This window comes from Galeopterus variegatus, unplaced genomic scaffold (genome assembly GCF_000696425.1).
Source record: "Galeopterus variegatus unplaced genomic scaffold, G_variegatus-3.0.2 Scaffold273, whole genome shotgun sequence".
Classification (NCBI taxonomy): Eukaryota; Metazoa; Chordata; class Mammalia; order Dermoptera; family Cynocephalidae; genus Galeopterus; species Galeopterus variegatus.
Window position 1 is genome coordinate 370148 of NW_007726384.1, and position 16551 is coordinate 386698.

Consider the following 16551-nt stretch of genomic DNA (forward strand, 5'->3'; position numbering starts at 1 on the left):
AAATTAAAAAATTCCTAAAAGCAAATGAAAATGAAACACAACATACCAGAATCTATGGGATATAACAAAAGCCAGCATGTGGTTTCACCAGCTCTCTTGCCTTTCCCCTTGGCCATGACAGTAGTAGGTCCTGGTTGTGGTGCTGCTCCTCACCCTTGATCCAGGAAAGAATTGCTGCCAACCCACAGCTGACTTATAAAGCAAGTGAGAAATAAAGGCCTGTCATTGGAAACCACTGAGATTCTTGGGTCACTTGTTATCACAGCAAAGGTGACTAATCCAGAACTCTGCATTCTTGAAGCTGATCAGTTCTGAATAGTCTGGGCATTTGGATTCACAGGTTTCTTTTCTTTCTTTCTTTTTATTTATTATTCCTTTGCTATCACCTCAGCTTTCAGCTATTCTAACTTTATTGTGATTTTTCTTCCAACATTTCAGTAAAGGGCACTTGCTTCATCTTGGATGGAAACTCGTGAATAATTTTTCACCTTGCTCTCTTCCCAGGCAACACTTCTTTGCTCCTGGTTCCATTTCATCATATCCTTGTGATCCTCCAATATTCTGAAATTCCTCCAGTTCCAGGGCTTTTTGTTTAGCACACTCTATTACATGCATAGGAAATTAGCAAGCTCTGCAACTTGGATCACAGACACCTTTCTTCTCCTGATAAAACATAGTTAAGATCTCTTCTGTGATTAGTGCTACGACATGTACTACAGTTGGTATCTGATTGGCCAAGGCAGTAAGTTCGTGAAAATGGGTTGCAACCACGCAAAAATCACCAATCTTTGTTGCAATGTAATCTGATATAGCCCATCCTGACACAAATCCATCATAGGTAGAGGTCCATCTTCCCAATTAATCTATGATTATTGAAGAATCTTTGGTTGCAGACCTGAATATGGAGACTCCTTTCAATTGACTGTCACCAGCCTCTACCCGAGCCAAGATGAAGTCCACAATGGACACTTCTGCTGACTTGTGTGACACAAAACACCCAATTAGGGCCATGAGTGCTATCACCCCAGTTTATCAAATATATGTTGATTTACCACCCATATTGGGGCCCGTAATAACGTGGAATATTACTTTCTCAAAGTATACAACATTAGGAATAAACACAACTTCATCTTGAACTTCAACATAAGCATGTATCAATGCATTCAACATAATTCTTCCTTTTCCTCTCTCCAAAATGACTGGTCATATACAGAACATCTGCTCCATTTGACACATGAGCAAAGCTGACAACAGCATCTATCTGAGCTAACACATCACAGAGTGTCTGCATTGGCTCAGCATAGCCTGAGAAATATTGACAATTTCTTTAACAATGGCATCCTGAGTTTCCTCATACTCGGTTTTGTTTTAGGTATATTCTTCATTGAAAGAAGTGAGTTTACTGTTGGTAAATTTAACAACATTCTTCTGGATATCTACTGTACTAAAGTTTTTATTGTTATGAAGAACTTTTTCTTCTTTACAGGTTATGCAAAAATAATATCCAAACTGTGCACTGGAATCCAGTTTAATCTGTTTGCCAGGGTCCAAGTCAAGCTCTCTGGCTGCACTTACTAATGCTGAACTGCATCTTCTTTTCCAGGTCATCCATTATTTTTCTTAATTCACTTAGATTAGGATCACATAAGGATTTTATGATTTTTCACCTGACCCACATCCAAAGTTGTTTCTACCATTTCCTGAAACTTGAAGAAATCAGAACAAAGATTAACAAGAGGAGTTACAAAAACTGCCAGCAATACTGACCGGTGTTTTCCTTCATATTTTTCCAGAGCCCGTATAAAATTAGGGAGCTTGTAACAATCTTGTAAGTTTGCTGCTTGTCTTTGAAATTTATTCACAAATTGGTTAAGATCTGGGAATCCACAAAGTAAATCTTTTTGTACATTTTGCCTCAATTCTGCATCTTCTACAAAAGCTTCCACTAAATTTAATCTCTCTTCTACTCTATCTATTCTTATCGATGACAGTCTGCTTATCCACCGGTTAACTAGTTTTTGTCAGTGAGGGGTTTTCCATTTATTCAGCAATACAGCCAGAGACTGAGAGCCAGTTGTATCTTCAACTGAACCCTGGTAAAGATTAAGGGCTCAAACTGCTGCAATATCCAATTTCACGTACTGGCTGAAGTCAAAAGTAGTCAGTTCAAACTGTCCAAAATTTGAATCATCTGATGAGTTCTAAAAACTTGATTACTGCAGATAACGCAGAGACTGCGACCTGATTCTCCATTTCTGGCAAGACAGCACTATTCATCTGTTCTCCCTTTTTGCCTTTCAACAACCAGTTGAGGTCCTGCCTGACAAATGTCTTTTGTGGAAAAGTCAGCTCTTTTTCTTCCTGTGATCAGAATTCCTCCTCTCTGAATAACCTGCTTCAGTTTCCGCATGTCTCCAGCGGTCTCTCCTCCTGGTAAAACATGTTCCTTTGGTCCAAACTGAATCAGGAGAGCCTCCACATTGGAGAACTGATCATTATTGTGGAACTCACACAATCCTATCTTCCTCTGTATAGAGTCAACATATACAATTCCAACCTGTCTGTGGCCATCAACTATGGACATTTTAACACTCACAAAACCAATGGAAGTTGGCATATCATTATTACCAAAGAGAATGTTTTCAAATTGATAAAGATTGCCAGGAGAAGCCTTAAATGCCAAATACCAATCAGTCTTCTTGGATACCTCATTTCCAGCTCTGTTCTTATAAACTTCAACTCTATATTGATGAATGAAAAGAAGATCCTTTTCAAAAGAACCAAAATTCATTTTACTAGGCACAGCATTCTATAGATTCTTTACTCCTTCCACTTGAACACTGCCTGGGTCTTTTTTTAATGCTTTTTTTTTTTTTGTAAATTTTAATTTATCAGTATACAGTGTAGTTGATTTTTGTGTCCCTTTACCAATTTCTTCTTTTCCCCCCTCCCTCTTCCCCCTCTCCCTCCATCAAGATCATATCTGTTACTTGTCTTAACAAGTTCAAGAAATTATTGTGATTGTTGTGTCTTCTATCCCCCACCCCCCATTTATTTGTTTGTATGTTTATTGATTTTTATTACCTCACACAAATAAGTGAGAACATGCAGTATTTCTCTTTCTGTGCCTGGCTTATTTCACTTAATATAATTTTCTCTAAGTCCATCCATGTTGTTATGAATGGTAGTATTTTATTCTTTTTTACAGCAGAGTAGTATTCCATTGTGTAGATATAACACAGTTTCCTTACCCACTCTTCAAATGATGGGCATTTAGGCTGGTTCCAACTCCTGGCTATTGTAAATAGCACTGCAATAAACATGGGAGTGCAGGTATCCATTTGGCATGATGATTTCCATTCCTTTGGGTATATTCCCAACAGTGGGATAGCTGGGTCATATGGTAGATCTATCTGTAATTGTTTGAGGAACCTCCACACCATTTTCCATAGAGGCTGCACCATTTGGCAGTCCCATCAACAGTGTATGAGAGTTCCTTTTTCTCTGCAACCTCTCCAGCACTTATCATTCTCAGTCTTTTGGATATTAGCCATCCTAACTGTGGTGAGATGGTATCTCAAAGTGGTTTGGATTTGCAATTCCTGGATGCTGAGTGAGGCTGAGCATTTTTTCATATATCTGTTGGCCATTCGTATATCTTCCTTTGAGAAATGCCTATTCAGCTCCTTTGCTTATTTTTTAATTGGGTTACTTTGGTTTTCTTTACTATAAAGTTGCTTCAGTTCCTTGTATATTCTGGATATTAATCCTTTGTTAGATGGAAATTTGACAAATATTTTCTCCCACTTTGTTGGTTCAGACCAATGGAACAGAATAGAGAATCCAGAAATCAACCCATACAACTGTAGCCATTTGATCTTCGATAAAGGCACCAAGTCTACACACTGGGGAAGAGACTGCCACTTCAGCATATGGTGCTGGGAAAACTGGATATTCATATGTAAGAGAATGGAACTAGACCCATACCTGTCACCCTATACCAAAATCAACTCAAAATGGATTAAAAAATTAAATATACATCCTGAAACAATAAAACTCCTTAAAAAAAACATATGGGAAACATTTCAGGAAGTAGGATTGGACATAGGCTTTATGAATATGACCCCAAAAGCACAGGCAATCAAAGGAAAAATAAACAAATGAGATTATATCAAACCACCTGGGTCTCGAACACCTCCCGGGCAGTCAGCAGCACGTCCTTGCAGTGCGCCATGTAGAAGTCGCCCAGGTAGAAGAGGCACACCTTGGTGGTCGCCTTCTCCAGCATGCTCTGGAAGAAGCGCATGAAGCTGACCTCGGCCACACCCTCCAGTTGCAGTGTCTCCTTCAGTTACACCGCCGTTTCAGAACCTCTCTACCTCCTAGCTGAGGGAACCTCGTGACCCTACACCCCTGGACTCGCAGGTTTCTACATGCAGAACATTCTTCTCTCCCCATTTCTGTCTCTAGTTTAATCAGGTCATCCTCATGATTTTGGTTTCTTCCTACGTACCCAATACATGGTAAGTCCTTTATTCCCATGAGACTATACAAGACATCCTTTTTTGTCTTCTAATTCAAGAATTTTTGCACTTTTGAAGTGCAACAACCTTTATATTGAAGAGAAAAAATATGTTGGAGTGGTAAAGTTTGATATGCATCTATCTCTTTTTAATCAAGGAAATTGTCATAAAACAAAAGCCATGCCAGTTTGTAACCAATGAGCCATTTCTAGGGAGTGATGCACCTTGCAATAAGTCTGAAAATAGTAGAGGAGTAAATTTAAGAATAAAGTTTATGCGTGTTATAATAAAAGCTTCTCTTTTCACAATACAGATGCTCCTCAACTTATGATTATGTTACATCTGATAAAGCCACCATAAGTTGAAAATACCATAAGTTGAAAATGCATTTAATACACCTAGCCTACTGAACATCATAGTTTAGCCTAGCCAAAACATCAAAATCATCTAACACAAAGCCTATTTTATGATAAAGTGTGGAATATCTCATGTAATTTATTTAATATCGTACTGAAAGCGAAAAACAGAGTGGTTGTATTTGAAGTACTCAAAGTACAGTTTCTACTGAATGCATGTGGCTTTTGCACCAATGCAAAGTCAAAAACTACTAAGTCAAGCCATCTTAAGTTGGGGACCATCTGTATTCCTTATTAGGTAAAATATATTTTAGGCCTAGAATTGAAAACTACTGCATTAATAAATTTTTCTGGGTTGGTCCCCAATATGGAATATTGCAGAACATCATTCAGTTTTACAGCTGGAAGAAATTTTAGAGATCACTTAGTTCAGTTCTCTCATTTTATGATTAAAGAAACTAATATTTCACATAGACCACTATCTTTTTTTCTTGCTTTTTGTAATTTTCAATTCCCTGATTCTACTGAACCCCCCACTCACTGCCCCTCATTCCTTCATTCTCTCTTTAAAACATGCAGTCACTTTTGAAAAAAAAAAACTGATAAAGGGTAATAGATTAAGTTACTTAACTTAAAGTCACACAGTGGTTCATGGCAAAACTGAGATTCTAGAACCAGGCTTGCTGACTCCAAGTCCACTTTTCTTCTCACTGAGCTGTACTGCCTCCATCACAAATCATCATATTGGGAGCATATAAAAATAAGAGTACTATATGCCAGTATTGCACTAAGCATTTTACATACATGAACCCAGTGAATCCTCAAAATAAACTGTTTTACCAATGAATGGACAGATTAATGAGGTTAAATAACAAGCCCAAGAACCAATAGCTAGTAAATGGCTGAATCAGGATTTGAATATAGTCAATCCAGCTCGAGAATCGGTTTTATAAACCACAGAGAAAAGAAAAGAATATAATATTGAGATAAGTGAAAGACTAGTTACAGAATCAGCAATCACAAAATGTTTTTTTAAAAAAATCAGCACTTTGATAAGGCATCTGTAGCCTTAAATTCACCAGTAAAATATCACACAGAACTTTTTAAGCTCCTCTGAGGCCCTAGGACTCAGTTTAAAAGGCTCTGGTCTAGTTTAGTCCCACTGGGCATTGAGCAAACATTGGAAAATTGCATGGGAACTATGATGGACAAATTCCCCTAGAGCCCACCAGCCCCCATCCCAGGAGCAGCTGCACTATAAGCGTATTCTGAGTGCTGCCATCTTCCAAATGCTTTTACTAATCAAAACAAAACATTTAGCAGGCATTTGTAAGACAGCAGAATTTCTAGGTCACAGTAATTCTGTGGAAACTTTGTGAATTCTTTCAGTATATTCTCTGCCCCTTAGGCTGCATTAGAATTTGGAGCCCAGCTGAAGGGGAATCACTGAAGGCTTAGTCTCAATTCACATTTTAAGACAGGTTTCTACTTCCCACGGCTCTTTCACCCAAAGAACATTGCCTAAACACTCCCACCATGGCTTGGCATGAAACTTTAATGGATATTTACTCATGAAATGGCTCTGTAACTCAGGCAGTTGGAAACCTTTTATTTGACTTGACCTAGGTATCATTAACACGATCGTGCAGAGTAAGTTAAGAAGAAACTGTAGGTTGATGGTAAAATCCTTCAAGTATGCCTTTTTCCCATTATCTAGGTAAGGTTATCTGAGAAACTGTCAACCTGAATGGTATGATTTCATCACCCATGTGCTTTTCCAACTTGCTGGCTTTATTCTCTGGAGAGCTATATTCAAGTTCCATGACCACTGCTGATCCTGCTTCACAACTACCCTTGTGCCTGAAAAATGTACTCATGGGTTAGCCTGGTCTGTACTATACTATAAATACCATGAGCTCATTTAGTGATTAAGACCAGGAGCTTTAGAGTCTGAGAGACCTGGGTTTAATTCCCAGCTCTGTCCCATATTAATTCTCTGATTCTGGGGCAAATCATTTAACCTGTCTGAGCCTTCATTTTTCTCTTATATACAGTGGGAGAAGAAATAACACCTATGTCCCAAGAAATTATTCAATTACTCCACAAATATTCCAGAGTCTGCTTTTTACCAAAAAGGCAGAAGGTAAAAAGATATAAGTTAAAAAGGACTAATTAGAAAAAAAAAGAAACACTCTGACAGATGAGAGTGAAATTAGAGTGGCAGCCCAAACCTGAAGCTTTCTCTGGATACATGAATGGATTTGTCTATAGAGTCTAGGAATTTGCAGTGGCCAGTTTCTGTCTTTGATACTGGAGGGCAATGAAAAAAAAGGAAGGAAATAAGAGGGTATGGGAAGAAGGTGATGTATCTGTCTCCTTCCCTGCATAACTCCAGTCACTATAAAACATTTAATACTCTTTAATTAATTAATTAATTAATTAATTAAAATGTATTGCCAATTATGAGACAAGTATCTTGATGAAATGCATTAAAAATCTGGTATCTTCTGGCAAGAAACATACTTATGGTTCAAAAAGACAAAGAAAATCTATTTCAGCAACTAATTTCCTTCTATCTTTCGTACTTCAAATTTCAAACTATTTCTTTTCAATTCCTTATGAGAATGAACAAGAAGAAGTCTCATGTCCTGAATTAAGAGTGAGATTTTCATTTTTATTTTCTTAGGAACATGGGTATTGTTAAGGAAGACTTGAAATATCAACATGATTAGAAACAGCAATGTCCCCCCAAATACAATTATTTAAATGGCATTTTGTACTAATTCTTAGAATGATTTTGCTTTTTCCAATGCATTGTACTAATACTGATTTTCATACTTTACCTTTAACCTGAACCTTTGCAGGTTATGTTGGAAAATCCTATAAATAAATTTGACAGCATTTTACCTATATAATCTGTACTTGAAAATAGTTACTTGCCAATTGGAACTAAAGCGAAACCAAATAAAAACATGATATAACAAATGAATGATTAAAAAGGCTTCCTTCAACAACCCTACCTCCTGTTGATTAACATCCAGATTGCTAAATACGCACCAAGGCCTCCGTATCTGGCTTATCCAGTACCCTCACTCATCTTGGTAACTACCAATATCTGGCCCTAAAATTCCTAAGTTCCTTTTGTAGTGAACTTCACCAACATTACAGTTTAGCAATATGGCTACAATTTGAATTTTTCCATTTCCTAAAATTCTTCTAGCTTTTTAAAAACATTTTTGTATCAACTGTATTGAGGAGTAACTTATGTACAGTAAACCACGTCCATTTAAAATGTACAATTCAATGAGTTTTGACAGTTGTATACAACCATGAAACCACCACCAAAATCCAAATAAAGAGCATTTCTAATACTTTCCCAATTCCTGCCACCTCTTTGTAGTCCTTCCCTCCCTCAGCTCACATTTGATTCCTTATTTAAACTCTGAACTCCAACTCTCTGACCACAACATACTGTCTTCCCAATCCCCTACTGCTAGCATACCATCTCAGAGTTTTCCTGATTGTTAGCTTCTTCCTAGCCACACTTCTTTCACTAACTAGTGGAAATAGTCAAACACTTCAATTTCCACTCTCTCTATATATATTCATTTTCTTTGAATCAACCTGTGTTTATGCTCATCTGTAATAATAGTTACAATCACAAACTGAAAATAAAACTTCCCTTAATCCGAAGTTTTCTTATTAGCTGTCAGCCATTTTCTTTCTTCAACACACAAATTTCCTGAAAAAGTAGTCTACACCTATTGTGTATTACACCAATGGGACCAGGAAAGTTGGAGGATCAGCCAGTCACTCTCATGTAGGAGAATGTCCATGCACCTGGACTTTTTCCTGAGTAGTGGGATGACACCATGTGCCTAGTCTTAATGGCTTATCCTGAGTATGTAATGCAACACTCTCCTCTACCCCTAACTTACAAGGTTGGAAATGAGGCATGGAGAGGTTTGCAACTTTTCCACAATCACAAATCTCTCACACTACAAAGGCCCTAGCCTTTCTGCCATACCACCTCCACCTACTTCCTTACCCCTATTTTCTCCTTGTCTTCTTTTATTGTGGTTTCTGCTCTTTAAGAAAGGCATTTATTTAACAATTATTTATAGTGTCAGACACTATTTAGGTACTAGGGATAGAGTCATGAATAAGACAAAGTCCCTACTCTCATTGAGTGGGGAGACAGAAAATAAAAGAGTAAAGAAATAAATGCACAATGAATTATTTTTGTGCCACAGCCAAGTGCCACAATGGAAAAAAATAACATGTGAAGTGATAGAGAATGACTGGGAGAGGGCTCTTTAGATTGAATGTTCAGAGAAGACCTTTTTGAGAAAATGGCATTTGAGGTGAACCCTGAATGAAGAAAAAAAAAATAAAATAAAAAAACTAGCCGTGTGAAATGTGGGAGAAAAAAGATTCTGAAAAGGGGAACTGCAAGAGGAAATAGCAGTGTAACTATGGCATGAACAGCCAGGGCAACAGAGACCGGATGTTGGAAAGATAACTAGAGGTCAGATGAAGTTAGGGCTTGCAGGTCTGATAAATGCATTGGATTGATGAGAAGCTATTGGAGGGCTGAGAGCTGGAACATTATATGATCTGACTCACCTTTGTGAAAAAGATCACCATGACTGCTGATGGATAATTGACCATAGGGGAACAAGGATAGAAAAAAGGAGACTAATTAGCAGGCTGTTGTGATAGTATGGACCAGAGGTGGGGTATCCCAGGTACCTCCTCAACTCTGTGGCTTTGCTCATGTGGTTCTTTCTATCTGGTAAGCTCCAATTCATAATTCAAAATTCAATTAAACCATTACCTCTTTGAAAAACCTTCTCCAATCCCCAACTACTGGCCACTAGATAGAATTAATTGCTCCTTTTTCTGGGTTTGTATAGTTCTTCTCATGATTTTTATTATAGCACACACCTAGCAGAGTGGTTAAATGCATAGATGCTGGAGCTAGATTGTTTAAAATGAAATCCTGCCTTTACCCTTATTGTGGATTGAGTTGTGTCACCCCAAAATTCATATGCTGAAATCCCAACCCCCAGTACCTAAGAATGTGACCTTATTTGAAAACAGGGTCATTGCAGATGTAATTACTTAAGATGAGGTCATACAGTGGGCCTCTAATCTAGTATGCTGATGTTCTCATAAAAAAGAGAAATTTGGACAGGCATGAACACAAGGAGTACACCACGTAAAGAGGAAGGCAGAGATCGGGGTGTTGTTTCTAAAAGCCAAGAAAGGCCAAAGACTGCCAACAACCCAGCAGAAGCTAGGAGAGAGACAAGGATCAGTATTCTTCCTCACAGCCCTCAGAAGGAACCAACCTTACTGACGCCTTGATCTTGGACTTCCACCCTCCAAAACTGTGAGACAATACATTTTTGTTGTTCTAAGCCACCCAGTTTGTGGTGCTTTGTTATAGCAGCTCTAGCAAACTAACATAACCCCTCACTATCTGTGCAACTTCAGGTAGGTTGCATAACTTCACTGTGCTTCAGGTTCTTCATCTGTATAAAGGGGATAATAATAGTCCCTGCCACATATGGTTGTTGTTATTATTACATGGGTTAATACACATAAAGGTTTTAGAGTAGTGTCTGGCACATAAAAAGAATTCATTGAATATTAACTATTATTCTTCAACCAACTGTGAGTTCCAAGAGGGCAGGGATTATCTTTTATTTATCTTTGGGTGCTAAGAATTTAACAAAGTGCCTGGCACATAGTACAAGCTCAATATTTGTTTGTCGAATGAGTTTAGGATTCCTCTTTGGTTTTTTTTTTCCTGAGGAATAAAACTTTTTACAGATCTGTGGTACAGAGATCCTGGACTCTTATTTCTAGTGCCTTGCCATAAAAATATTATCAGTACTATTCGGATCATGGTGAATAATTTGGTAGCTAGTCTGCAGTTAAGGAATTACTTAGTGCCTCCAGCTCTCAGTTTGAGCATCTATTAGATGAGATCATTGAGCCAGATTATCTCTAAGGTCCCTTTTAATTTCAAAATTCTGCAAGCCTGTGTCCTTAACTATAATTTAGGAGGGCAGTGCATTTGAAGAATGAATTAGATTTGATCATTAAAGAAATAATGAAATATCTCACAAATCACCCAGAAGGCACTCTCAGGGAATGAGGACTCTATTTGGCATGGCCCACAGTGCACTTTTGCTTGGTCATTAAAATGAATAAAATCTTACATGCACATCTAAGTAATTTAATAGTTTCATTTTCCCACAAACCATTCAAAGAATTGTAGGTCTCCCCCTGTCACGAGCTTCCCAGAACTGTTTCTTTTTTCAATCCACAAGTGAATATTAATAACGATTCCAAGCCCCACAATTTCTATCTATAATCAGAACTTTCTGCTTTACAATATTATATATGCTGTTTTGATTTTCAAGATGTTTTCTAGTCAAATAATTGCAACTGCACTTAGGCTGAGGTCAGGTAACAGTTGGATCTACTAATACCAATCTGAATAACAGGAAAATTAAAACCGTGATTTTCAAACTACAGTTACCATCAGAATTACTGGACAATTTTTTTAAAATGTAGACTTCTGCAAACTCACAGCCAGATTGTGGTTCAACAAGTCTTAGGGGAGGTATGGGTGTAAAGTTGAATTTAAAATAAACATCTCTAGTGATCCCTATATAGGTGGTCTCTAAACTATACAGGTATTTATGAGCTCTCTATAGTGGATAAAAGGTTCTTTTTTAAAGAGAGCTATATTAGAATGCAGTGAGCGGATCTATCCGGGGCTTGTGTCTGGGACCAGGGTGGCAGTGTGCAGGACAGCACTCACCTCAGCTCCCTAAATAGCCAAAGCAATCCTGAGCAAAAATAAATAAATAAAGCCAGAGGTATAACACTACCCCCAAACAGCATGGTATTGGCATAAAAACAGATTTTCAGACCAATGGAACAGAATAGAAAACCCAGGAATCAACCCACATACCTACAGCCAACTGATCATTGACAAAGGCAACAAAAACATACCTTGGGGAAAAGACTGCCTCTTCAATAAATGGGGCTGGGAAAATTGGACATCCATATGCAGAAGAATGAAACTAGACCTGTACATCTCCCCATATACCAAAATCAACTCAAAATGGATTATAAGATCCAAAACCATGAAATTACTAAAAGAAAACACAGGAAAAACACTCCAGGAAGTAGGACTGGGCAAAGACTTTATGAATAAAACCCCAAAAGCACAAGCAACAAAAGAAAAAATAAACAAATGGGATTATATCAAACTAAAAACCTTCTGCACAGCAAAGGAAACAATAAACAGAGCAGAAAGACAATGTATGCAATGGGAGAAAATATTTGCAAACTATATATTTGACAAGGGATTAATATCCAGAGTATATAAGGAATTCAAACTATACGGTAAAAAAACAAATAACTCAATTAAAAAATGGGCAAAGGAGATGAATAGACATTTTTCAAAGGAAGACATACAAATGGCCAACAGGTGCATGAAAAAATGATCAGCATCACTAGTCATCAGAGAAATGAAAATCAAAACCACATTGATATATCATCACACCACAGTTAGACTAGGCATTGTTAAAAAAAAACTGAAAATAACAAATACTGGCAAGGATACAGGGAAAGGGGGAACTCTTCTACACTTTGGTGGAAGTATAAATTAGCACAGCTGTTATGGAAAACAGTGTGGAAATTTCTCAGACAACTACAGATAGAACTACCATATGATCCTGCAATCCCACTATGGGGTATATATCCAAACGAATGGAAATCATCATGTCGAATGGATACCTGCACTCCCATGTTCATCGCAGCTCTATGTACAACAGCTAAATTATGGAACAAACCTAAATGTCCATCGACAGATGACTGGATAAGGAAAATGTGGGTACTACTGAGCCATAAAGTTTAATGAAATTCTGCCATTTGCAGCAACATGGATAAGGCTGGAGAAATTTATGTTAAGTGAAATAAACCAGACAAGGAAATACTGCATGTTCTCACTCATAAGTGTGCTAAGAAGGAAGGAAGGACAGAAGGAAAGGATACAATACATTGCACTTTCAGAAGGAGAGAACCAATCTAAGGATACTAGAGGTGGGGGGGAAGGGGGAAGAGGAGTTGAGGAGTAATAGGTAGAATAAAAGGCACCAAAAAATTATGATTTGTAATAACGAATATGCTAATAAGAAAAAAAATTTTAAAAAGAGCTATATTAAATCTTAGAAAAAGTAAACATTTAAAACTGGACTTAAATCATCTACAGTGAGATATTTACATACGAAACTTCTATTTTTATTTATTTTTATATTTATTGAAGGTGTCCAACATGATATTTAGATATACTTATCAAACTTTAATGCAAACATACGAGTTGGTATAATTTGGAAAGCTAAAAAGTCATTAAGTAACTCTTTATTCCCATTAATAATCTCATTCACAGACCTTGATTAGCACGGTTCACATAGCCATTTTAATTTTCAATTTTCTGGTCTGCTAGTTCTTCGGAAGAAGAATGAGGCTTTTTCTCTTCTCCACCTCCACCTTAGTGTGTTGACTTCTGAAAATACTAAGGTTTATGTCAGGTGAAATTTAAGGCAAAGTCAGGAATTAGTCAGCTTTATTGTGGTAATAAACGGCCCTCAAATGGCAGTGGCTTACAATAGTAAACATTTATGTCCTGTTCAGGTTCTACAGTGGCTGTAGATCAGCTGTGGCTCTGCTCCAATCTCTCAATCTGCAGCTTGGCTTCACTCTGCTGCATATGTTTCTGATTCTCAGACCTTGGTTAAAATAGCAGCCTCTGTCTGATACATGCTGTCCTCATGACAAGGGCAGTGTCAAGAGACAGAGCCAAATGCACAATCACATTTAAAGCCTCTACTAGGATATGACATAAATCTGTACACATTCCATTGACCAAAGCAAGTCGTGTGACCAATACTGAGAATTGGATGGAGAAGTGTACATCACCTACTAGGAGGCACTGCATGTTACATGGTGGGCATGGGGGTGTATGACTGTGTTACAGGGGAGGAAATGAATAGTTACGAACAATTTGATTATCTAACAGCTGGTTCGATTCACAGTTCTGTTTTTACCTACAAAATGTTTTTTATAAAGGAATCATCCATTTCCATAGAAGATACCTCAAACAATATCTATTCATGTAATATAGTAAGCTTTTAAGGTTGAAACGTGAAGTTTTATGGTCAATGGCTACTTATTTATTTTATGTACAAGTAGATGATGCCTTGGGTTTGGCATGTTGCCATTAGCTTGTCTTTCTTTTTCCTTTGTCTACAAGCTCCATTAAGTTCTCCATTGTACCCTCTGTGCCCAGCACAATGCCTGATCACAGAGCTGAAGCCCAATAGATGTTTATTGAGTGAATGAATGAATGTTAAAGGTGGACTGGATTAACAGGGTGCATAGCAAAGAATGTCATTATCAGTGTAGTTTGGATATAAGTTTTAAAGTTCCCTGGAACTTCATTGGCTCCATACTTCCATTACTGTTTGTTGATAAAATAGGTTTTTTCTTGAAGTGCCCAGCAGTTAGCACAATAAATTAAAAGAGTTAAGGGACTTGATAGTTCATGGCTATCCTTATTTAATTTCTCTTTGGGAAAGTAATATTAGATCTGTTTCATCAAATAAATTCAGGAGCTGTGTATTGTTGATCTTGGTATATAGAGCACCGTGCAAGATGCCTGGTGCACAGTAGGTACTCAGTAAATGCATGCTGTTAATGTATAGTTTTCCTTATATTATTAGGCCACAAATGATCAGTTCTTTTTTTCTGTTGTTTTTTATTTTTTGTTTGATTTTATTTTATTTAAGATAAAATTTTATTTATAGGCTAAATGAGAGAGGTTAGTGAAAAATGTTTATATCAAGAATGGTGCTTTTTAATCTAATTAGGTAAAAATTAGACAGTGTTTTCACAATAATCTACTTTGAGAAATAAATCTTAAAGGCAAATTGAATTACTTCTGAGATCAATTTTTAAATTCAGGTTAATGACTAATTAGAAGGTCTGTTAATTTATCTAAAATGAAGGAAGGAATGGAGAAATTTAAAAGTAATCAAAGAAAATGTTAAATACCATAGAAAATTGCTAGATTTTGTAAAATTAAAATAAAAGGAAGGATCCATAGTGATGTTATTTTGAACTAGAATAGAATTTCAATACCAATTGAAAGGTACATTTTTATAATGTAAATCATTTGGGAATAATATTTTTACTGCTATTGTTTCCGATGACTACAGAATATTGGGATTTTGTAATTCTCTAATTTTTAATAAAATATAAAAATGTTGAAAGAGCTTTGAAAAATTTATTACATGTGTAAAAACATCTTTAGATTCCCTATTTGTATATGATTACACAAATATCTCTCTACTTTGCAATTTCTTTTTTTATTTGTTTAAATAACTTATTATACAAAAACATGGGTACAATGTTAATTTTTAGTAATTGTATACAATGTGTGATGGTTAGATCAAGATAGCTAGCTTATTCATCATTACAATACACAATCATTATTTGTGTCCATTGTCTAGTTCCTCATTAGTCCTCCTCCCTTCCCCTCCCCTCCTCTTTTCCACCTCTAGTATTCTAAAAGTTCAACGTATTACTGTGATTATTGTTTCTTTCTTTTCCCTCTGTCTCTCTTTATTGTTCATTTATTTATTTATGGATTTGGTTCCTGGTTATGAGCAAGAACATGCTGTATTTCTCTTTCTGTACCTGGGTTGTTTCACTTAGAATGATTTTCTCCAGGCTCATCTGTGTTGTTGCAAATGGTAGAATTTCATTTTTGTTTATGGCTGGTAGTATTTCATTGTGTATATATACCACAATTGCCTTATCCAGTCATCTACTGATGGACATTTATGTTGGTTCCATAGCCTGGCTATTGTAAATAGAGTTGCAATAAACATGGGAGTGCAGGTATTCCTTTGGCCTGATGTTTTCCAATCCTCTAGATATATCCCCAGGAGTGGGATTGCTGGATCATATGGAAGTTTTATCTGCAGTTTTTTAAGGATCCTCCATACTATTCTCCATAATGGCTGTACTAATTTACAGTCTCACCAACAGTGCAGGAGGGTTCCTCTTTCTCCACATCCTCGCCAGCATGTGTTATTCACTGTCTTTTTGATACTAGCCAGTCTGATTGGGGTGAGGTGATATCTCAAAGTGGTTTTAACTTGCATTTCGCTGCTGATTAAGGATGTTGAGCATTTTTTCATATACCTGTTGGTCATTTGTATGTCTTCTTTGAGAAATGTTTTTTAAAGCTCCTTTTCACATGTTCTAGTTTCTGACAACAAGCCCCTGTATGAAACGGAGAGTGCAAGCTTTGATATGCTTCAAGTTACACTTCCCCACTCTCCAAAAGTCATTGTTTTGAGATGAAGCTTGTGTATCCAAATACTCTCTCCCCTCTGTTCAAACTCATTTTTCCATCAGATGTCCTGTGAAGGATACAAGCTGGGAGCCAAGAGAGGGCTTTTATTCCCTGAGAGCATAAGGATCCCAGTTTTGAGGGACAGACTTTCTGCTTTAACATGTCCAGATATTCTCCTTCTCACAAAGTTTGCCCTTCATCCCTCCTGCAAAGAAAGAACCATGAC

At 37.0% G+C, this 16551-nt stretch overlaps 1 pseudogene; it reads right to left on the minus strand.

Annotated features, from left to right (window-relative positions):
- Positions 1–368: 368 nt before the first annotated feature.
- LOC103585795 lies at positions 369–9526 on the minus strand (annotated as a pseudogene).
- Between the last annotated feature and the right edge of the window lie 7025 nt (positions 9527–16551).